This window comes from Pavona decussata, unplaced genomic scaffold (genome assembly GCF_977016875.1).
Source record: "Pavona decussata unplaced genomic scaffold, jaPavDecu1.1 SCAFFOLD_156, whole genome shotgun sequence".
In the NCBI taxonomy this organism is placed as follows: Eukaryota; Metazoa; Cnidaria; class Anthozoa; order Scleractinia; family Agariciidae; genus Pavona; species Pavona decussata.
Window position 1 is genome coordinate 7,044,473 of NW_028145568.1, and position 24,219 is coordinate 7,068,691.

Consider the following 24,219-nt stretch of genomic DNA (forward strand, 5'->3'; position numbering starts at 1 on the left):
GAATAATCAAGTCTCGGTTAATCGGGCTTATTATCCCACTTAAGATTTTCTGATCAGCAGCAAAGAACCTCAGTGAAAGAACTGAAAAAAGAAGAGCTAGCGCTTAGAAAACCTTTTTTTTAACAGCTCAAATAACTAACTGTATGAACTGATCCCATTGTTTTCGTACTCGTTTTCGCGCTTTATTCGAACAGTGCTTAGTGGAGGCGATTAATAAGCCAGGATATTCCTGCAATTAGTTCTTTGTACTGTAAAATCCAGTTTCCTAACCCGATGGAGATAAACGATACGCGCCACGATGAGGGATGGTTTTTAACAGCTCTGGTTTATAGAGCATATCGACGTGACTTTGGTAGTGCAGCCATAGTACCCTGTTTTCATGTACGGCTTGGTCTCGATTCGAGATGCTTTAACTTAGCATGCAGCTGCGTTCCCACTGAGGCAGGAAAGAACGTAACGGATCTATACCAACAGCTTTTAGATAAAGCAAATTTACCCATCTGTGCAACAGACGGCTCCAAGATATATGTATTCTGACGTATAAAGCGAAACATAACTTATGTCCCAGGCCAATGCATAATCTATTTCAGCCTAGTAACCATACTTATCAGCTAAGAAAAACTGGCTTTGTGCTACCAAGATTTAACAGTACAGTGGAACCTCTCATTACGGACACCTCTATAATACGGACAACTCTCTTTTACGGACAGTTCACTTGGTCCCTGAGAGACCGAAATCCATATAAAGCCTACCTCCCTAAAACGGACACCTCTATAATACGGACACTTATTCCTGTCCCCTTGGTGTCCGTAATAAAGAGGTTTGACTGTATTAGTTATGGCAAACATTCGTTAAGATACCTTGGTCCCAAACTGTGGCATAACTTATCCAGTAAGGAGAGACTTGCAAGCAATCTTAAAATACCTTTAAATCGCTGTCTGCCATCTATGCAAACCCTAGACTTCTTGTTTAGACTACTATTTTCACAGTAGATATATTTGTCCGGCGTCTTTTATCACTGTTTGATGTATTTTAAATAGACATAGTTATATGTATATTTTTTAATCTTTTATAATTTTTATACATTGTACAGTTTTAGATTCTTAGTTATGCTTAGTTTTAACTGAATTGTGGCAGTGGTTCAGAATTAAAAAAAAAATTGCTGCTGATTCTGTGTCCGACATTACAACCAGTGTATCACCAACACACCCCTTGCACGGGAACACGCGGCATTTCAAAGTCGTCACGTTCAATAGATTCTTCAATGGTGCAAGAAAAAATATGAGCTAGGGACCAAGTAGGGAACCCATGGCCACGCCATCGGTCTGTTTGAATTATTGTCCATTGCCCCTTGGTGGCTCAGTGCTCTCAGTAGACCAACAGTGTCCGTTCAGCTGAGGTTGAAGTGTAACCTGTTGCCCCTGAAGGCCTTATTAGTGTGTATCTGTATTGTTTCCTTGAGTGGTACGAACATAAACAGCTGTGATGAGACGTCTCTTCACATCTCCGGCATCGTTGAAATGTAATCAACGAATTAAATACACAAAAAATAAGAAGCGTAGGTATTCAGACTTATACTGCAAAATGATCACATCAAGAAAAAATGAGGATGATCTCTTGTCACAACGGATCATTTGCCTCATTTTGTGATCACTTTAACTGGTGAGTGATTTTCAGGAGTGACTTTAGAGACTTGTTGCCTTTGTGGTAGATATACTTCGTTTTTGCGGATCCGGTAGGGTCTCAACTGGGTCATCAGACACGAAAGACAGGTTTAAGATGCAAGTAATAAGCTTTTTTCAAACTTGATAATGGTGTCATGACGACAATAGAAACTCGTTCAATTTTATCCTTAATTTTTGCTTGTCTATATACATCAGCAAATCTTTGTTAAGAGGATTTCTCTTTCAATATAAGAAATAGTTTTTTGATGGGATTACAATCACATTTTATCATGGAGCATCTTGTTTTGTAACGTGTCTTTTTTTTCCGCTACTTTTCACTGAACGGGGAAAAAAGGTTTTTTATCTGCATCAAAAATTTACTCTTCGAAATTTTCTTTACAGTACAATGCAAAAAAGAGGAACTCAACAAACAAGGATACTGAGGTATAAATGTGAGAAGATGATATGCGTTTTCAAAGACCTTTGCAGTCCGAAGACTATTACATTATTGTGACAAAAACTACATATGATCGGTTCCTCAAATTACAAATGAGAAATAGTAGTCGTGCCAATAAATGCTTTGCTTATTAAGATGGTTTCTGTAGTGTAGTGGTTATCACGTCCGCCTCACACGCGGAAGGTCGCAGGTTCAAGTCCTGCCGGAAACAACAAGTTTTCTTTCTTTGATAAATAACATAATAATTTTGTAAAGATCGAAACAAAGCAATAAGTTCCACTCAATATTTTAGTTTTGTATCAGAATTCCTTTCCTACATAAAAGATTAAATTCTGCCCAAAGGGGTTAGTTTCTTTCTTTCTCAGGACTGCTGCATCGGCGGGGGAGTGAAACGAATGATTTGTTTTATTAAAAGAGTTAATAAGGTAGTTTGGTAAACATAAAGATATTCGAGTGCTGACGTTTCGAGCGTAAGCCCTTCGTAAGAGAAAATCAAGGAATTGTGGGTGACGGTATTTGTGAGAGCATGCTAAAATGAAAAGCGCTTGTTGATTTCGTGGGGAGAGATTTTTCGCTCGCTCTAAACTATAGCGGCTTTCCATGTCACCAATATAAAAAGAAAGCCAGAGAGTATTTTGTGTTTGTAGGTGGATTTTGACAATAATATGTGGTCGTTTGGACACGCAGTGGCCTGTTGGTCTAGTGGCATGATTCTCGCTAGGGTGCGAGAGGTCCCGGGTTCAACTCCCGAACAGGCCTTCTGTAAAATTATATTTTTGTGTTGTCTCAATAGCAATTTCTTATTACAGAGACCTAATAATAAAGTGCATTTTCCGTTTTTCTCAACTATGTTTTTGTCTCTCTTTGTCCTACAACTGTATTTGAGGAAACGTTACAGGAGCAAATTTCTGAAAAAAGGAAACCTCATCTCAATGCCTGGCCGATCGTCTTCCATTTTGAAAGGGGCAACTCTCCTGATATGTTCACTTTCCTAGAAATTCTTCAACACGCAGTCATCTGTCAGTAGAAGTTTGAATTTATTAAGAAAAACTGGGTTTAAAATATACATCGGAAATTTACTGCCCCAGCCTGGTACATCGCCAGATACTTGGACTCCAAGCCACAAACATTGCACAAAGATTGAGTGATGCAAAGGTGGACAGGGAAGTCCTTATCTTTTTCATACAACCAACCTTTAATACATCATCAACTTTTTCACAAAGTGCAATGAAAACTGGTAATAAAAAGAGGCTAGACGTATCCTTTACTTGTGCTGTTAGATTTGAAGCTACAGTCCTCCTAAGTTACCAAAGAAACAAAGAGTTGGCACCTTTAAAATCGCTTCTTTCCTTAGCGTCGTGAAGTAATATAACTTTAAGGCAACACAAAAAAGAGTGTTAACTGACAGAAAAAGGGTTTACCTAAACACTGAGACACTGTTCCACGGCAAACGCATTGACTTATTTACTTGTACTCTTGTTCGTTTATTGTTTAAGATCGATTGTTTAAAAAAAATGCTAAGGAAACTATACAAAAAACAACAAATGGAGAATCCGGGTATTGATCCCGGTACCTCCCGCATGCGAAGCGGGCGCTCTACCACTTGAGCTAAGTCCCCAACCCCTGAAAAAGCAACTTTTCTTTAAAGTAATAACTACAGGGAAAATGAATCACCGCCAAAAATAGCAAAACCAAAAACACTCACCGGAGGACTAACGAATATAGCTGGTGTGGTGGCAACATGTGCCCGCCTCTGACTTAGAAAAGGGAATTCGCAGATTTTTCCAGTTCTAGGTTGGAAAAAACATGCCGTCATTTTGGACATCTGTGACCGGTGAAGGAAGTAATTTCCAAAACCTTTATAGGTTACACATATCGAATGGAGATTGACTGAAATTTTCTAATTTTAAGGATCGAGAGCTTATGTTATCACTATGATTGCCTAAACTTATATATAAATGTTCCGGTAAGATGAACCACAAATACGAAAAAACCCAAGCGATTCATCGATCCAACAACATAGTCAAAATCTTTGTCATGTTCATTTCAGAATTCTTGAGTTGGCCAAACGAACACAAAAAATTTCCCGGCAGAATCGAAAACCCTTTGATCAATGCTGCAGGCGTTTACTGTTCCTTAACTCAAATATTCTCTTTTCTTTCGATTACGACCTTGGCGTTATCAGCACCACGCTCTACCGACTGAGCTAACGGACCAGACACATCTACTGGTTGGAATTCAAATATTTAGAATTGAAATGATGAGTGATTTTTTTTTTTTTTGGTAATTTTTTTTTTTCAATGTTTTTTAATCATAATAGCCTCGTGTGGACCGGAACAAATATCTTCTTGATTTTTTTGAAAAGAAAAAGAAAGTTTTTTTTTTTACAAAGGGAGGGCATGATCATTTTGGACATCTGAGACCAGTGAAGGAAGTAGTTTCCAAGACCTTTATAGGTTACACATATCGAATAAAGAATGACTGAAATTTTTTATATAATTTTGAGGATCTAGAGCTTATATTATCACTATGGTTGTCTAAACTTGAAATGAATTCTTTATTAACAAATGCCAAAAGAAACATACCCAGAGTCATACGTCTGGACTTGCAATTTCATATAACTAACTACTATAAAAAAGAATTAATCACAAACTTTTTACAAGACAGTTAGATAAAATTGGAAAGGCATCTATTCACAAAACATCGTTTATGACGTTCAGTTCTGACACGTGGCAGGATGTAAGGCGTCTTGATCGCTGGGGTGGAAGCAGCTCATGAAGGGGTTGAGTATATATATCTTCCGGTAAGATGAACCACCAATATGAAAAAACACAAGCGATTCATCCATCATGTTTCCTTCAGAATTAGTTGGCCAAACGCCGAACATAAAAAATTTCCCGCCAGAATCGAACACCCTTTGACAAGTGCTGCAGGCGTTTACTCCTCAACTTAAATATTTTCTTTTCTTTCGTTGACATAGGTCACGTTGTTAAAGAAGAACATTGGTTGCAAAAAGGTGGATGACAGTGTCAGTCCAGCATATAATATTTTTGATTTGTTTCGCCACGTTTCGGGAACAGAAGCACATTTCAACTAATTAATGCTCAAATCATGGGCAATAGGAAACATGGGTTTCGACTAAATAAATGTTACATTTATCTCAAATATAGTTGAATTACTCACAATAAAGTAGTCTTTAGTCTTTTCTGGTCGTTTCTCCCCATTTATTTCTTGTAAAATAGCCCTGATTAGCAAGTAACAACGCGCCGTTTGACTCAAAACAAATTCAGCATTCGTTCGGTCTTGGTAACCGTTCGTCCTATTGAAATCCCAGGCGCGGCCACTGAGCTCGCGAGCGTTAACTCATAATCCCCCCTGGGTAGGAACCAAACTCGATCAATCGTGCGAGGCTCGTAAGAAGAAACTATGCCCATCTCCATATAAGGAAGCAAAGGGTGCCCGCTCCTGGGGGTCTAAAAGGCCGATAGAAGTCTGGTAACGAAGAGGTGTCGGACAATGTTCGGGAGAGAGAAAACTGGAAACAAGAGTCGCTTCGAGTTCAAAATATGTGGTTAGTTGGAAGCTGTTTCACCAGAATATTTCGTTGTTTGTTTTGAATAACTTGCCATGGAACCAAAAACTAACTTCATTCCAGGTTTGGAAAAAAAATACCATCGTTTAAAGTGCGTTTACTCCAGTTCAGCGCTTGAAAGACGTTTTTTAAAATGTTCGATTTGTTTTCTTCTGTATTTTAATATAGCGATTGTTGCATTTTGCCATAAATATCTATATCTCCTTAAGCTTGTTAGAAGTGCAAGTAATTTAACTGCAACAAATTTCATTCGATGTTGAAGCCATCCGAAGAAGCGCTCGCTAAAGCTGGGAAGACCGGACTGCAATACGTCAAGTAATGTTTGTAAAAATCCTGAATAAAATGTTATTACATGTAATGGAAGTTTTTCCTTCGTTAATCTACTTCTTGACCTTCTGTTTATCTGACTTACATTGATTTCAATACACAGTTTGGCCAACAGCAATCCAATAAACTAAGCAATTTTCAAAGCCCAAATATATCAGTTCAGTCATATATTTCAAAATTGTGACTCCTTCCATGTGGGGAGAGTAATCTTTTTGTCATATTTTGTAACTAGCAAGGGGTGGAAGGAGTTTGCAGTGCTCTTACCAGGCGCAGACGAATTTGAAAAACAATGCCTATTGTATTTTCGGTTCAGTGATTGGCCAATAGCTCTAATCTCCTAGCAACGGTTAAATCGCTTCCTACCCAGTCACTTTTTAGTGTTAACGCTCACGCGCTTAGCGGCCGCGCCTAGGGTTTCAACAAACACGGCACGGTTACCAAGACTTAACGAAAGCTTTTGCTGGCGATAAAGAATGTTAGGTCTGTTCTACAAGAAATAAATGGGGAGAAACGACCAGAAAAGCCTGAAGACTACTTTATTGTGAGTAATTCAACTATATTTGAGATAAATGTAATATATATTTAGTCGAAACCCACGTTTCCTATTGCCCATGCTCAAATGTTTAAGTCAATTTTCCAGTTGAGAGACATAAAACGCAGGCTGATCAAAAAACTGACTGTACGTACTTGCCGAGAAATATACAGGACAGCAGGTCAGAAGGGAAAGGAATACCACTCTTGCGTTCACGAGTAACCCTATAAGGCCTGGATCGGAATATTCGCTTTTCGGTAAAATTTGTCTACTGCTGGGAACTCGCTCGCCACTTCAATAAAAGAAATAATGATTTGAATCGATTCTGTGTGAAAATCAGCGAGTTGCTATAACATTCTGCGACGCACCCAATTAGGACCTAAAAAACAATTGTGACTAGAAACGTGATTTTTCATTATTTCTCTGTTCCAGTGAAGCACCAGAAAAAAAAACAGTAATGCCAAAAGTATCGTCCCCGGGTGGGCTTGAACCACCAACCTTTCGGTTAACAGCCGAACGCGCTAACCGATTGCGCCACGGAGACATGTTGAAAGATTAACCCAAAAAGAAGAGTTGGCTGATAAACGACGCTTCAGGGAACTAAGAGATTCTGACATTCTCGGGTAATTTTCTCCGATCAACAATGAATCCCTCCCTCGTGCTAAAAAGAAAACTATTAGTTATTACTGCTCTTCTAATGAAGCAATCTCTCTTCTTTAAAACGATGTAAACAACATTTGTTTTAATCACATCTAGCAGGAGTTACCTTTTCTTAACCAAACATTGGCAGCGCCCAAAAGGTGGTACAATTCCATGATGAGTATCAAATTACAGATAGCGTTTGGGACCTCAAACTTTTTTTCACATGTCACAAAACTTTTTTAAAGGATGTACCGATGGTTGTTCATAGTTTGGACTTGAATCAAATACGTGAAGAATTATCAAAAAGGGGGAAGTTTTTCATGTGTATCCCTCCCTAACCTTACGGAGACTCACAACAGTTTTTCTGGCCTTGATAGAGAGTATGCTTCGATTTTCCTCGTACTGCACTATCTTTTCAACCTATGATTTTATTTTCTTTTAGGTTCCAACCGATAGCTGCTACGATAAAATCGATAACGCAAAGCCCTTCATTTCAACTAAAGTCTATTATCTCGAAATTGGTTAGACATTTTCCAACGAAACTTTCACGATATGAACGACTCAACTGACCTGGACAACTTGTGAGCGAACTTAGGAAAATCTGTGAGGGCGTTTTAAACTAAATAAAGAATCAAATTTATGGGCTAATTTTAGTTATTAATGCACTTTTTCGTAAAAATCTCACTTCTGCCCAAAGATCTTTTATCATCACAAAACACCCTACTGTAAGCGTACATAATGAGCTTCTTAGGTGGCTTCGATTTTAAGGCTAAAATAAAGCACAAAGACAGTACAACCACGCTAACTCGAACTTCTAACGAAAAAAAAGTAGTTCAAGTTAGCCGGGTTGTTATTGAACTTCAAGTATGCTGTTAATAATTTATTCTTTCACAATTACGAGTAACTATGGTGCAAGACGTTTGTTTTAAAGAGCATTTACATAAGATCGTTTCGTTAGGGAATTTTAGAAAAAAATGTTAATAAGATATTCAGGACAAAATAAAGGCTGAGATCTACTTAACGACGACTCCATACACTACAATCACGTTATACGTCAATAACCTATGTTCTCACATTTTGAGGTTTAGCGACCGAAATTTTTTAAATAGAATTCGAGTTATCGAGGCAAATTTGAGCTAAGGAAAAGTAAAATGAGATCTACTTGGCGAGGCGTTCGAGTTAACAAAGTTCAAGTTAGCAGGGTTTAGTCGAAAACTCTCAATTTACATAGACTGTTTCTTTCAGATTTTTCTTTTAGATTACAAGCCGTTAGGATAATAGTTCTTTTTGACGACCGAGTAAGTTTTAGGCTTAAAAAATTTTTCAGGTGTTAGATAAGAAGACTAGAACTCGGCCAACTTTCAGTCGTACTCCTTAGCCAATAGTCTTGTCGAGAAACAGTGAATGGTGTATCTCGGGGGATTAGCTCAAGTGGTAGAGCGCCCGCTTAGCATGCGGGAGGTACCGGGATCGATACCCGGATTCTCCACACGGCGGTTTTTTTATTTTTCTCAACAACAATTTACAGTTCAAATTGTCATTTTGCCCTTCCTCTCCTCACATAATTCCTTAATTGAGGAAGAGAATACAGTTAGACGAACCACTTTTTAATTCTATAAGGAAATATAACCTGGGGGGAATGTTGAAGATTCTGAGGAACTCTGCATTAATTTTTTATTATATTTAAAAAAACAATCATCTATAATCGAATCATTACATTAACATTAAAATGGCTGCAAAAAAATTTAGAGCAAATATTGAAAGAACTGAAAATTCAGATCTACATTTGACATTTGACATTTCATAAAGTTTTTAAGTACCGCCATCTCTCACACATGGCGCCGTAGCTCAGTTGGTTAGAGCGCATGTCTAGTAAACAGGAGGTCATGGGTTCAAATCCCCAAATGCCTGGAATTTCCTTTTATCTTACCCCTGTTTCGCTTTGGATGGAAATTTGCAAGTAGCCTTGTTTTTTACCCTTTTTATGGTTAAACTGTACGAAGAATACACTGTTACCATGAAACGTGTCAATGTTTACTCGTTGAACATTTTGAGCTCGGTCTTTTAACATGGAAAGCCGGACGACGTTAGAAAATGGTTTATTGGTAACAGTGAAACTCCCTATCACTTAGTCGAACCTTACGTTCCTTGGAAGTACAGGAATGATAAAGTCACGGTTAATCGGTCTTTTTATCCCACTTAATATTTTAAAACCAAAATAAAGTGCCATCTTAAGTGGTAACGCCCGCGGTACATGCTGCATTTATAACTTAATTATTTGTCTGTTTTTTTTTTTTTGTTGTTGTTTTTTTTTTTTTGTTTCAATGTTTTGTGTTTTGTCTTGTGCTTTGTCAGGGCTCCATTTAAACTAACTCTGCTAAATTGGATGCCCCTGGATAAATATTGAATTAAATAAATAAATAAATAAAAAACAAGAAGAGCGCGCCTTTGTTAGAAAACCTTTTTTTTTGACACTTCGAATAACTAACTGAACTGATCGTGCCGTATTCGAACTCGTTTTCGCGCGTTATTCAAACAGTACTTGGTGGAGTTGATTAATATGCCAGAATATTCGTACAGTTAGTTATTTGTACAGTAAAATCCAGTTTTCCAACGCGCTAACTCAACCCGTTTCGATTTCAACTATTCTTGATATTTTATCATAAAATGCTAGGTTGGATGATAACCCTCTTATTATACATGTTTTGGCGTGTGGTATCGCTGAATGTTTTTACTTGGCGTTGTTTGCATTTGACTCTCCCTGCGAGCTCGTCAAGATACAGCATAACTCCAAAAACATATACAGCCATACTACACAGCATAAAATGTTAGAAGATAAATTTATCTCCATTTCTAAGACCAGAAGCTACGAAGGTGATGTATTCCAGATTTAAAGGAACTCCAGATTAAACTTAAAACTGACGATATAATTACTCCAAGTTCCAAAAGAAATACACTTCCTTAGGAAAACCTCGAACAGGGATAAATTTGTTTTATATAAAAACAAAATGTATGCATGTCTGTCAGCAATGGCCTGTTGGTCTAGTGGCATGATTCTCGCTTTGGGTGCGAGAGGTCCCGGGTTCGACTCCCGGACAGGCCCAGTGTGATTACATTTTGAGCTGTCTCAAAAACAATCGATTTCTTTTTTGTGCTTCTAAACCTGGCGTCTCCACTTAAAACAATAGAGTGATTTTGTGTTATTACAGCAGAGTGTTTTCGTTGTGAAAGTAAACATATTATTTTTCGAAACGCCCCAATTCAAGATATTTTAGTATTTGGATACATACCATTTCTGTGAACTTTAACTTCCCATTTAGTAAAGACAAATAACGAACAGTGTGGTAAACTTGCAATTGTAAACATTCTGTCCATTCGATTAAAAAATAGGGAGATGTTTTACAAACTAGGAGTTGTTAAGCATTCACATGGACCCAGAAATGAGCCTGCTAACCTCTCTTTAATCATTTGTTTAAGAAGGGGACACAAAGTATGAAAACCCTCTGTGATGAAAGCGGGTGAATGACCGCGAACTAATTATCAGACAGTAAGACGTTCCCTATCACCTCAGACCAGAAATGTTCTGAGATCCCTGCTTTAAACTACTCGGAGAAATAAGTTCTTATAGCTGAACGCTTGTCAAATTAAACGAACATTTACCGATCTTGTTTCCAAAATAGTTCAAAAAGTTAAATATATTAGACCCGTACAAACAGTTTCATAATTTGACCAACATTCGTTCAACAAAAGTTGGACGGATGTTGGGCAAATGTTTGACAAATGTACGGAGTGTTCAAACGGCTTCAACACCATTCAACATTTTCGAGAACAAATGAAATGTTTTGTGGATGTTGAATGAAAGTTTAAACGGATTTAAATTTGATTCAACACGCCTTCAACAATGTTGAATGAGCTGTTCAAACGCTCCCAACATTTGGTTCAACAAGGTGTTGAATGCGTGTTGAAACAAAATTAATGTTGAAACCGTTTAAACAGGCCTTTAGCCGTTTCCTTCTGTATAAAGTGTAAAAATAACGCTCTGCATAAAACTCAGTGTATAACACTGCCTTTAAGGCATGTTTCTGTGTGCAGAGTCGGTTATTTCGTTCGGCTCTCAAATGCGCGAGCACGATGTAAAACTTGCCCTTTCATTCACTTCGTGGACAAAATTTCGGCACCCAAGCGATCTATTAAAAGCACTGATCTTTTACATGAACCTCCGCTCTTATCCATTCCATGAAATGCACTTTATGCAAAACGTCAAACCTTGGTGAGACAGGAAGGAAATTAGAAGAGCGATTTCGCGAACATCTTTGAGACGTTGAAAGAAATGACATGGATGCATCCAAACCAGTCGCTCGATACGTAACCCGCCTTAACTATTAAATATCCTTATAAACATACGGCAGTCTGTGGAATTTCTCTTCATCGTGGTAGCACAGAAAGCAGAAAAATGAATAAAAGTTATCTTTCACGGCAAATTGGCATTCTTAATCCCCACGGAATCAACAATCGCTTTTCGTTGGACTAATTTATTCTTGTTTTTCACGTTGACCATGCTCCCACCAACAACGTAGCTCCACTGCTCACTATATAAACCACATACAACCCAAAATTCCATGATTTGCTCTGGCGAGGGCTAACGCTGGAAACGTCAATCTCTTTAAAGTGGTCAAACTACCTTATCAACACTTTACTTGATAAAGCGAAACATTCACTATTACATCACTAAGATTAGACTTTTGTTAGAATATGCCTCGCCTTTTTTGGGGAGGGCTGCCCATTTACCTCGAAGAAGATCTACAGAGAGTGCAGAATAGATGTGTAAATTTCATAGGACTCCCTAGGGATACTGTTGAGTCACTAGTAACTAGGCGTCAGAAATTGACGAGGAAAGAATTTAAACGTATTCTATTCTCCGAAGCGCACCTTGCCAACGTTTTTTAGACAAGGCTGTGGATCATGGCCATAACCTAAGATCTTGTACGACGAACCCAGCGCACCTCAGAATACCTGTATCACGCACTACCAGGCACAAACAATCGTTTATTCCTAGAGGTGCTATTCTTAACTTGACTTAACTCAACTTAATTTAACTTGACATATTTTGACTGTATATATATACATGTCGTGTTTTCAATTTCTTTCCTTTTTATTGTAATATTACCGTAATTCTTTCGCCAAACGTGATAAATAAAAGTATTATTATTCGTTTCCATTGTCCACGGACGCAGCATCACAGTTTCTTCAGAAATTAACCCCCAGATGCATTTGTTAACCGAATGGTTCATGGTTCGGGGACGTTTGGTGGAGTTGAATAGGTTAATGTAATTTCTGCCAAGTGAGCAGTGCTGTCAAGCGATCACCTCCTTCAGAAACATTTGCCAAAATGTAGATAAACGATAAGCGCCGCGATGAAGGATGGTGTTATTAAACAGTCCTGATTTATAGAACATATCGACGTGACTCTGGTGCTGCATTATACAGTACCCTGATTTTATGTACAGCTTGATCTCCATTCGATCAGCTTTAACTTAGTAGCTGCGTTCCCACTGACGCAGGGAAGAACGTAACGGTTCCATACTTCCATGGTGAGCTTAACTGAATTGTGGCACTGGTTCAGAATTTGAAAAAGAAAATAGCCGCTGATGCTATGTCCGATCATTTATAACCAGTGTATAATCAACGCACCTCTTGCACGGAATGACGGCATTTTAAAGACATCACGCTGAATGAATTCTTTAACGGGGCAACAAAAAATATGATCTAGTAGGGAACCAAATGGGGAACCCATGGTCACGCCATCGGTATGTTTGAATTATTGTCCATTAAACGAAGAAATCTGCCCCTTGGTGGCTCAGTGCTCCGAGAAGATCAACAGTGTCGGTTCTGCTGAGGTTGAAGTGGAACCTGTTGCCTCTGAAGGCCTTGTTAGTGTGTATCTGTATAGTTTCCTTTAGTGGTACGAACATAAACAGCTGTGATGAGATGTCTTTCCACATCTCCGACATCGTTGATATATGATCAACGAATTTCAGTCACAAAAAATAACTAGCGTAGGTATCCAGACTTCTGCAAAATGATCACGGCATCAAGAGAAAATGAGGATGATCTCTTGTCGCACCGGATCATTTGCCTCATTTTGTGATGAAAATATTATGGCTTTAACTGGTGAGTAATTTTCAGGAGTGACTTTAGAAGCTTCTTGCCTTTGTGCTGGATATACTTCGTTTTTGCGGATCTGGCAGGGTCTCAACTGGGTCATCAGACACGATCGGATTCAAGCTGCGAGTAATAAGCTTTTTCCAAACTTGATAATGGTGTCATGACGACAACGGAAAGTCGTTCAATTTCATCCTTAATTTTTGCTTGTCTATATATCAGCAAATCTTTGTTAATAAGGATTTCTCTTTTAATATAAGAAATAGCTTTTTTATGAGATGACAGTCACATTTTATCATGGAGCATCTTGTTTTGTAATGTGTCTTTTATTCCGATACTTTTCACTGAACTTTCTTGGGGGAAAAAGGTTTTTATCTGCATCAAAAATTTACTCTTCGAAGTTTTCTTTACAGTACAATACAAAATAGAGGAACTCAACAAACAAGGATACTGATGTATAAATGTAGGAAGATGATGGGCGTTTTGCACTCCGAAGACCATTACATTATTGTGACATGATAAAATACACTTATAAGAACAATACGTGACTTCCTCAAATTGCAAATATAAAATACTAATATATATATTTAGCCAAGCCTAAAAGCGGAGCTCCAGTTTTTTCATAGCGTTTATAGAAATCTGTTTATCGTATGAGCATAATTACCTTACCAGTTCCTTATTCTTTCTGCAGTTATATATTTTTGGTACATATGCAGCAAACTGTCCATCAACAATAGCAATGATATATATATTTAGCCAAGCCTAAAAGCGGAGCTCCACAATTCCTTTTAAATAGCATTTATATACATGCTACTCTGCATGCTTATTGAGTTACAAATTCGTCATCCTGTCTTGAGTTATATATATTTTAAGCGCATACAAAGCAAACTTTTAACGCGTCAGCGGAAAATGATTTGAACCATAAGCTGTTCTTGTTGATCTTGCGAGATCACATTGCTGAATTCCGATGACGTTTGAGACCATAAAACACTTGTGGATGAAAAAAATACGCTCCCTCAAATATTTCTCCTGTGGAAACTATTAATGCATTTGTGTAACGTTTGAATTGCGTTCAATGAAGAAAATTTGGCTACCAGGTAATGTTTACGCGCGTGCAACTTGGCCGCTCGGATAAAAATAAACTTTTTGTTTCAAAATTTAGAATTTAGAAATTTAGAAATATTTAGGGTCTCAAAATAAACGTTACAAGAAAAGAAATAAAGGAAAAATGATGTTAGGTTATGGTTCGAGATATTTGAACGTTTACTTTAAAATTAGGGCGTACTGTTTACAAGTATGCGCTGGAAATGAATTACACAAGTCAAGCACAAAATGTTCAAAACAATTAATGACTCAAGGAATATTTCTCCTAAAGAAATAACATTAGTCTCTAACTAAAATTTAGGGGAAAAAAAAAACAGGCAAAATAATGTTTGGTTGTGGCCTGGAGCGTGTTTACCAGACTTATGCGCTGTGAATTGCGAACGAATTACACAAGTCCAGCACAAAATGTTCAAAATTATCGCAATCCTGGGGGATTTTCCCATTGAGCTAAGAGGACGTTATTTTGCGATAATGTCGTCTCAAAATGACGGGTTTTGATTGGCTCAAAAACTGTCATGTAAGCATGACAGCACGGCACTTAAATGGGTTCGGCGCGCACAGATCAAAATTTTACTTCCGTGAATAAACATGCGACGTTGGATGGTGTTGTTTATTTCTTTTCATCTGAGTTTACAAAGCTTCTGACACTGTTCAATGACCACTTGTAATATTTTTTTGTGGTGAACATGTACCATGGTACAGCGGATACAACGTTTTTCTTGAAGGTAAGCGAAAAAGAGTGATTATAAATTCGATGAAGATAAATTTACTTAAAAGACTTTCTTAAGTATGAAAGCGGCCAAGGTAAATAACAATGAGCTTAAATTCCAATAAATTATGGCATTTCCAAAGCAAAAGGATCTGTTTCTTTTCTAATGTCTCTTATCTCTAGAAAAAAAAAATTGCTCCAAGAGCGCTGCTGCGTTCTTTTTCATGGCACAGGTTTGTCAATTTGATCTTCTTGTCGTAGCGCCGAACGGCAGACTCGGTAATTTTTACAGTCTTCTTCGCCGCTTGGTTTCTTTTAAATTTCTAAATCTCCACGGCATCTAGCTAGGATAACAATGCTCTGTTTTCGTTTTTGGTTACTAGTATGGTTGCCCTTTTTATTCTTGCCTCAGGTTGTGAGGTTTATTCATCACTGTTTTCAGATTGTTGTTTTTGTCTCGGCGGTAACAAATTGTCAATAAAATTTGCTGGTAAAATGTTTAAACCAACTAGCTCGTCTATTTCTCTTACAGAAATAATTTTAGTCTCCAATAAAGTAAACGTTAACAAACGGAGAATACAGAAAAACTAATGTTTGGTTGTGGCCCGAAATATTTCACTGGGCGCTTTAGAGCGTGTTTACAAAACTTATGCGCTGTGAATGGCGAATGAATTACACAAGTCCAGCACAAAATGTTCAAAACAATTCATAACTCTGTGAATATTTCTCCGACAGAAATAATTCTAGTCTCTAAGTAAACGTTAACAAACGGAAAATACAGGGAAAATAATGTTTGGTTGTGGTCCGAAATATTTCAGAGAGCGCTTTGATTTAAAATTAGAGCATGTTTACAACACTTATGCGCTGCGAATGGCGAAGCCCAACACAAAATGCTGAACACAATTCATAACGCTGTGAATATTTCTTCTACAGAAATGATTCTAGTCTCTAAGTAAACGTTAACAAACGGAGAATACAGAAAAAATAATGTTTGGTTGTGGCCCGAAATATTTCAATGAGCGCTTTAAATTAGAGCGTGTTTACAAAACTTATGCGCCGTGAATTGCGAATGAAATACACAAGTCCAACACAAAATGTTTAAAACAGTTCATAACTCTGTGAATATTTCCTCTACAGAAATAATTCTAGTCTCTAAGTAAACATTATTTCATGAATCACACATTTTCTTTTGTTATTCAACATCCTTTATTTAACTTACATACTTCATGAATATTAAACTAACTGAAACGAGGGATTTATACAGATAAATCCCTCATTTACTGTATAAATCCCTCATTTACATTAGAAGTACTGCGAGAAACGCACACATCAGGTTGCTTCTATTGTTCTCCGTTTCTCACCTAAGTGTGACGGTACTAATTAGCCGGCGTTTGTCCCCTTAAACAAAGGAATAATTTCATGAAATAAGTTTTGTCAACAGTATCACATGAATATACTCGCCTCTTCGGAGAATAACCAGTCCTTTTATTCCATTGCTGAATTTTTCGCTCGTTTTACAACGTTAAGTGAGCGGAACGTTTCACTTCAAGATAAAAAATCCAACGTTCCGTCGCGCCGGATCGGAGTAAAATAATTTCACTTCAAGATTCTAATAATGTGCCAGTCGATTTGTTTCTCCCGCCCTAGTCACCTTTCTCTTTCCCTCGCTGTTGGTCACATAAATTGACGTTGTATTTTGTCGTTTTTCTAAAACGCAGTTTCTTATCAATGGGGCTCTGCGCGCACGCCTTCGGCGCGCTCGAAGCTCCGCTAAAAAATGTGATTTTCTCAAATTACACTTATAACAACTGTAAATGTGATTTCCTCAAATTACAAATTTAAAACTACACATGTCACTTCTTCAATCCATCTCATTCAAAAGGTAAGTCAATGAGAAACACTAGTCTTGCCAATAAATGCTTTCACGCCTCACACGCGGAAGGTCGCAGGTTCAAGTCCTGTCGGAAACAGTAATTTTTCTTTCTTTATAAATAACATATAATTTTGTAAAGATTGAAAGAAAAGCAATAAGCTCCATTCAATATTTTAGTTTTGTATCAGAATTCATTTCCTATATAAAAGATTAAAGTCTGGCTAGAGGGGTTAGTTTCTTTCTTCCTCAGTGCTGCTGGATCGGTGGGGAGTGGAAACGAATGATTTGTTTTATTAAAAGAGTTGATAAGGTAATTTGGTCAACATAAAGAGATTCAACTGCTGACGTTTCAAGCGTAAACCCTCCGTAAGAGCAAATCAAGGAATTGTTGGTGACGCCATTAGTGGGAGCATGGTAACATGAAAAGCGTTTGTTTATTTTTTGGGGATTAAGAGAGATTTTTCGCTCACTGTAAACTTTTGCGGCTTTCCGTTTCACAAAAAAGAAAAGAAAGCCAGAGAGTGCTATGTGTTTGTAGGTAGATAGAGCGATTTTTAATTGAGTGTCGTAAAGCCAAAACCAAAGTGATTACTCTGGTCAATCGCAAAAGATGTAAACAACATAACGAGTCCATCAGAATTCGAAGCAAATACATGTAACTGGCGCGGAAAACATTTGCGCCGAAAAAACGATTGGTTTTGAATTGGATTCCCATTGGTTGAGAAAGTGGCGCGAGTTTTGCTAACCAATCACAGAGCGTAGTAATGCAAAATCAAAGCAAAATGCGCAATTACTTTCGACACTCAATTGAAAACCGTTCTATGTGGTCGTTTGGATACGCGGTGGCCTGTTGGTCTAGTGGCATGATTCTCGCTTAGGGTGCGAGAGGTCCCGGGTTCAACTCCCGGACAGGCCCTGTGTAATTCAATTTTTGTGTTGCCTGAATATGAATTTTTTTATTACAGAGACCTAAAAAATAAAGCACATTTTGCGTTTTTCTCAACGAGGTTTTGTTCTCTCTGTGTTTTTCTAACAGTAAATTGAGGAAATATTGCAGGAACAAATTTCTGAAAGAAGGAAACTCCATCTCAATGCCTGGCCGACCGTCTGCCATTTTAAAGGGGGCAACTCTAATGATTTGTTCACCTGTCTAGAAATTCTTCAATCACACAGCAATCTGTCAGGAGAAGTTTGAATTTCTTAAGTAAAACTGAATTTAAAATACATATCGGAAATTTACTGCCACAGTCAGGTACATCAGATGCTTTGACTCTAGGCCACAAACATTACACAAAGATTGAGTGATGCGTAGGCAGAAAGGGAATTTCTTATCTTTTCCATACAGCCAACCTTTAATACATCATCAACTTACCCACGATGAAAACTAGCAATAAAAAGAGGCTACAGGTATCCTTTACTTGTGCTGTTGGATTTGAAGCTACAGTCCTCCTAAGTTACCAAAGAAACAAAGAGTTGGCACCTTTAAAATCGAATTTTTTTTCTTTAGCGTCGTGAAGTAATATCACTCTAAGGCAACACTAAAAAGAGTGTTAACTGACAGAAAAAGGGTTTACCGAAACACCGAGACACTGTTCCACGGCAAACGCATTGACTTATCTACTTGTACTCTTGTTCGTTTATTGTTTAAGATCGTTTTAAAAATAATGCTCAATAGTACAAAAATAAAATTGAAAAATCAGGGTATTGATCCCTAATTCTCCGACCACTGAAAATGCAACTTTGCTTAAAAGTAATAACTACAAGGAAAATGAATGATCGCCAAAAATAGCAAAAACGAAAACACTCACCGGAGGACTAATGAATATCAGCTCATGTGGTGGCAACATGTGCCCGCCTCTGACTTAGGAAAGAAAATTCGCAGATTTGTCCAATTATAGGTTGGACAAAACATACCTTCATAAGTGAAAATGTTTCTGCCCGTGGACGATGTAAAACAAGTACATGGAATCTATTGAGGGACTGAAAGGAAGACTTACTGTTTCCCCTTTATTAAAGGCCAATGTCTAGTAGTTAAACTCAGTCAGTAAGTTACCGCTCATTGCTTTGCCTCCCAAACATGTGGAGCATACGTTCCTCAGAAAAGGACAAGCCGCCTCCCAGAATTCTATGTATGAATCTTTATTAACCCCTTGTTATTTAACGGTATAAATATCCAGACGAACGTGCTACCAAAAAATTTTGTAACAGATTGTAACATTCGCCTTTGAGGTCTTAGTGGAAGTACGAAAGTGGCCGGCCAGAGGTGAAGTAGGTTCCATTCAACAAAAACGTTTGCTCTGTAGCAAGGAAAGAAAAAAAATTAATGGTCCGTATGAGGGTCAAACTCATGACCTTGGCGTTATCAGCACCACGCTCTGTCGACTGAGCTTACGGACCAGACACATCTACAGGTTGGAATTTAAATATTTAAAATTGAAATGATGCGTGTGTCGTTGTCGTTGTTCTTTTTTAATTTTTTTTTCAATGTTTTTCAATCGTATTAGTCTCATGTGGACCGGAACAAACATCTTCAAGAAGGCTTCTTGATTTTTTTTTTTTTTTTAAAGAAAAAGAAAGTTTTTTATAAAGGGAGGGCATGATCATTTTGAAGGAAGTAGTTTCCAAGACCTTTATAGGTTTCACGTATCGAATGGAGATTGACTGAAATTTTTCTAATTTTGAAGATCGAGAGCTTATATTATCACTAAGATTGTCTAAACTTATACATAAATCTTCTGGTAAGATGAACCACATATATGAAAAAAACCCAACCGATTCTTCGATCCAACAACATACTCAAAATTTTTGTCATGTTTCTTTCAGAATTCTAGAGTTGGCCAAACGAACATAAAAAAAATTCCCGGCAGAATCGAACACCCTTTGATCAGTGCTGCAGGCGTTTACTGTTCCTCGACTTCAATATTTTGAATTCTTTCGATGACATATCTAACGTTCTCGAAAAAGAACATTGGTTGCAAAAGGTGGATGACTTTATATTATTTTTGATCAGTTCCGCCCCGTTTCGGGAACAGAAGCTCAGTTCAACTAATTAATGCTCAAATGTTTAACTCAATTTTCAAGTTGAGACATAAAATATACCGGAAAGCAATTCAGCTATCCAGAGGGGAAAGGAATGCCACTCTTGCGTTCACGAGTAACCCTCTAAGCCCTGGATCGGAATATTCGCTATCCGGTAAAATTTGTGTCTTGCTGGGAACTCGCTTGCCACTTCAATAAAAGAAATAATGATTTAAATCGATTCTGTGTTAAAATCAGCGAGTTGATATAACATTCTGCCACGCACCCAAGTAGAACAAAAAAAAACCAATTGTGACGAGAAAGGTGATTTTCCATATTTCTGTGTTACAGTGAAGCACCAGTAAAATGACAGATACAATAAAATTCAAATAATGTAAAAGCTTCCTTCTGGCAAGGCCAAAAGTATCGTCCCCGGGTGGGCTTGAACCACCAACCTTTCGGTTAACAGCCGAACGCGCTAACCGATTGCGCCACGGAGACATGTTGAAAGATCATCCCAAAAAGAAGAGTTGGCTGATAAGCGATGCTTCAGGGAAACTAAGAGATTCTGCCATTCTCAGGTAATTTTCCCGATCTACAATGTATCTCTTCCTCGTGCTAAAATGAAAACTATTGGGTTTCCTTTTCCACAAATATAGACGTCACATTCACTGAGCAATTAGGCAACGATCAGACCGATTAACTACCTTTTTTAGTTCTAACCTTCTGTACTCCTCACACTTTGTCCTACCGTACTTCTCTTACAATGTTCTTAAAACGAACTTGCGCAGTATTAATCGGCTTTAAATCAATTGATTGTCTTCCCCTTTGTTGGCCAAACTAATGCAATAGAACGCCATCTCAACTCTCACGCAGTTAAAAACTGAAATTGACTTTAAATACTGCTTTCATGCTTACTCTAGAATTGATAAGCTTAACTATTAAACTAATCACTAGCACGTACTTTTTCCGATATTTTCAAAGTCGAGATGCGAGCGAGCCGTTTGAAAACAAGAGGTATATGAAAGGTATCTCGTTACCATGGCAGCGAAGATAGAATTTGTGTCTTTTTGTCCTTTTTAGTCCCTTTGAAAAACACTTTTGTCCGCAAAATATTGAGTTAAACGATGGGATTTTATCCTCTTAACTTCAAGGATGTTTACTTTTCAGTGTTCGTTTCTTTAAAGGAGTTTTGTTGGATGAGCAGAGAATTTTTCCCACACGATTATTGCGCTCAAAGTTGAAAGGTATTTCGAATCAGCTGCTAAAAAATTCAAGTAATCGCTATTGCACATGTTTTTTGAAAATTTCTGAAATTCGTCTGCTTTTCTAATGAAGCAATCTCTTTTCTTTAAAATGATGTGAACAACATTTGTTTTAATCTCATCTAGCAGGAGTTATCTTTTCTCGACCAAACAGTAGTAGTGCCCAGTAGGATGTTACAATTCCATGACGAGTATCAAATTACAGGTAGCTTTTGGGACCTGAATTTTTTTTTTTTTTTTCATATGTTTCGTCACACAACCTTTTAAAGATGTACTGATGGTTGCCCATAGTTTGGCCCTAAATCATTTACGTGAAAAATTATTGGAGCGGAGGTGGTTTTTAATGTGTACCCCTCCTTAACCTTTAGGAGTCTCGCAACAGTTTTTCTGCCCTTGGTAGAGGGTATGATTCGATTTTCCTCATACTACACTACATTTTCAACCTATGATTTTATTTTTCGTTTGTTTCCAAGCGACAGTTGCTACCATAGCAACGATAGCGCAAAGCCCTTCATTTCAGCTAAAGTCCATTATCTCGAAATTGGTCAGACATTTTCCAACGAAACTTTCAGGATATGAACGACTCAACTGACCTGGACAACTTGTGAGGGAACTTAGAAATATCAGTGAGGGCGTTTTAAACTAAATAAAGGATCAATTTTATGGGCCAGTTTTAGTTATTTCTGTAATTTTTCGTTAGAATCTCAAGGAAAATAATCCTATCACTTTCTCACTTCTGCCCAAAGATCTTTTGTCATCACAAAACACTCTACTGTAAGTGTACATGATGAGCGTCTTAGTTGGCTTCGATTTTAATGCTAAAATAAGCACAAAGACACTACAACCACGCTTACTCGAACTTCTAACGCAAAAAAGTAGTTCAAGTTAGCTATAAAGGCGGGTTGTTATTGAACTTCAAGTATGCTGTTAATAATTTATTCTTTCGCAATTACGAGTCATTATGGTGCAATACGTTTGTTTTTAGGAGCATTTACATAAGATTGTTTCGTTTGAGAATTTTAGAAAAAATGTTAAAGTGCCCCTAACCCTTCAATTTGTTTTCTTGTGGTAGATTTCCATGTCTGTGAAGAACTCATTTTCGAAAAAAGTTTTTAGAAATATTGAATCCTTTTTATGTTACGAGCGTTAAAAGTTACTGAAATTTTTAAATTTTTGCCCCCTTTAAGCCCCGCTGGACAAATTTTTGTCTCGTGGGCTCATTAGGAACGAGCCAATGAGAAGCGTCCGATATTTGACACTTTCTTAGCTGTGACGTAAGAAAAGGACACCAGAAGGATTCAGAAGGAATCTTATGCATGCTGATTCCTTTTTCTACATTTCGAGAGTTGCTGCATCCAAAAACCACACATTTTTCAACCATTTTCTCTGTTTACAATTGAAGCATTACCGCGAATCTTCGGATATTTTTGCACGATGTCCTTTTCTTACGTCACGCTCCATATTTGGCCGAGTGGGGGACTAATGCGAACGATAGGTGAAAATATCGACAAGACTACCTTCACTTCTAGCGCTCGTAAAAAAGAAAAGGATTCAATATTTCTTAAAAATTTTTTCGAAAATGAGTTCTTGAAAGATATGGAAATCTACCAAAAGAAAACAAATTGAAGGGTTAGGGGCACTTTAAGAAGATACGTCAATCACCTATGTTCTCACTTTTTGAGGTTTAGACCCCGAAATTTTTTAAAATAGATTTCGAGTTATCGGTGCAAATTTGAGCTAAGCAAAAGTAAAATGAGATTTAGTTGGCGAGGAGTTCGAGTTAACAAAGTTCAAGATAGCGGGGTTCAGTCGAAAACTTTCAATTTACATAGACCGTTTCTTTAAGATGTTTCTTTTAAATTACAAGCCGTAAGGATAATAATAATAATTTTTGACGACCGAGTAAGTTTTAGGTTTAAAAAAATTAGGTGTTAGATAAGAAGACTAAAACTCGGTCAACTTTCAGTCGTACTCCTTAGCCAACAGTCTGGTCGAGAAACAGTAAATGGTGTATCTCGGGGGATTAGCTCAAGTGGTAGAGCGCCCGCTTAGCATGCGGGAGGTACCGGGATCGATACCCGGATTCTCCACACACCAATTTACAGTTCACTGATTGTCATTTTGCCCTTTCGCTCCTCGCATAATTCTTTAATTGAGGAAGAGAATACAGTTAGACGAACCACTCTTAAAGCTAAGTAAAAATAAAATAGAGGAAATGCTGTAGATTCTCAGGAACTCTAAATTAAATCCATTTCTTATTACGTTACAAAAAAAATCATCGCTAATTGAATCATTACACCAACATTAAAATAGCTGCAAAAATATTTAAGAGGAAATGATGAAAGAACTGGCAGTATATCGCTTTATTTCACACGGCTAATTACCAATCATTTCACAACGTTTTTAAGTACCGCAATCTTTCACACATGGCGCCGTAGCTCAGTTGGTTAGAGCGCCTGTCTAGTAAACAGGAGGTCATGGGTTCAAATCCCATCGGTGCCTGGAATCTCCTTTTATCTTACCCCTGTGTCGCTTTGGATGGAAAATTGCAAGTAGCCTTTTTTTTACCACTTTGTATGATTAAACTACAAAGAATATACTATTACCATGAAACGTTTCCATGTTTACTCGTTGAACATTTTCAGCTCGGTCTTTTAACATGGAAAGACGACGTTACAAAATGGTTTATTGGTACTAGAGTGAAACTCCCTATCAGTTGGTCGAACCTTACGTTCCTTGGACGTACGGGAATAAAAAACGTCACGGTTAATTGGACTTATTATCCCACTTAAGATTTTCTGATCAGCAGCAAAGAATCTCAGTGAAAGCACTGAAACAAGAAGAGCACGCGCTTAGAAAACCTTTTTTTCTTTT

General features: G+C 37.6%; 6 non-coding genes across 6 annotated transcripts; 4 read left to right on the top strand and 2 right to left on the bottom strand.

Annotated features, from left to right (window-relative positions):
* Positions 1 to 2,259: 2,259 nt before the first annotated feature.
* Positions 2,260 to 2,332, top strand: Trnav-cac (transfer RNA valine (anticodon CAC)). The gene has a single exon. It is a non-coding gene; the product is annotated as a tRNA-Val (tRNA).
* A 4,710-nt stretch (positions 2,333 to 7,042) lies between these two features.
* Trnan-guu (transfer RNA asparagine (anticodon GUU)) lies at positions 7,043 to 7,116 on the bottom strand. Its single transcript has one exon. It is a non-coding gene; the product is annotated as a tRNA-Asn (tRNA).
* A 3,129-nt stretch (positions 7,117 to 10,245) lies between these two features.
* On the top strand, positions 10,246 to 10,317 carry Trnap-ugg (transfer RNA proline (anticodon UGG)). Its single transcript has one exon. It is a non-coding gene; the product is annotated as a tRNA-Pro (tRNA).
* A 7,589-nt stretch (positions 10,318 to 17,906) lies between these two features.
* Positions 17,907 to 17,978, top strand: Trnap-agg (transfer RNA proline (anticodon AGG)). The gene has a single exon. It is a non-coding gene; the product is annotated as a tRNA-Pro (tRNA).
* Positions 17,979 to 20,507: 2,529 nt separating this feature from the next.
* On the bottom strand, positions 20,508 to 20,581 carry Trnan-guu (transfer RNA asparagine (anticodon GUU)). Its single transcript has one exon. It is a non-coding gene; the product is annotated as a tRNA-Asn (tRNA).
* A 3,192-nt stretch (positions 20,582 to 23,773) lies between these two features.
* Trnat-agu (transfer RNA threonine (anticodon AGU)) lies at positions 23,774 to 23,847 on the top strand. The gene has a single exon. It is a non-coding gene; the product is annotated as a tRNA-Thr (tRNA).
* Positions 23,848 to 24,219: the final 372 nt, after the last annotated feature.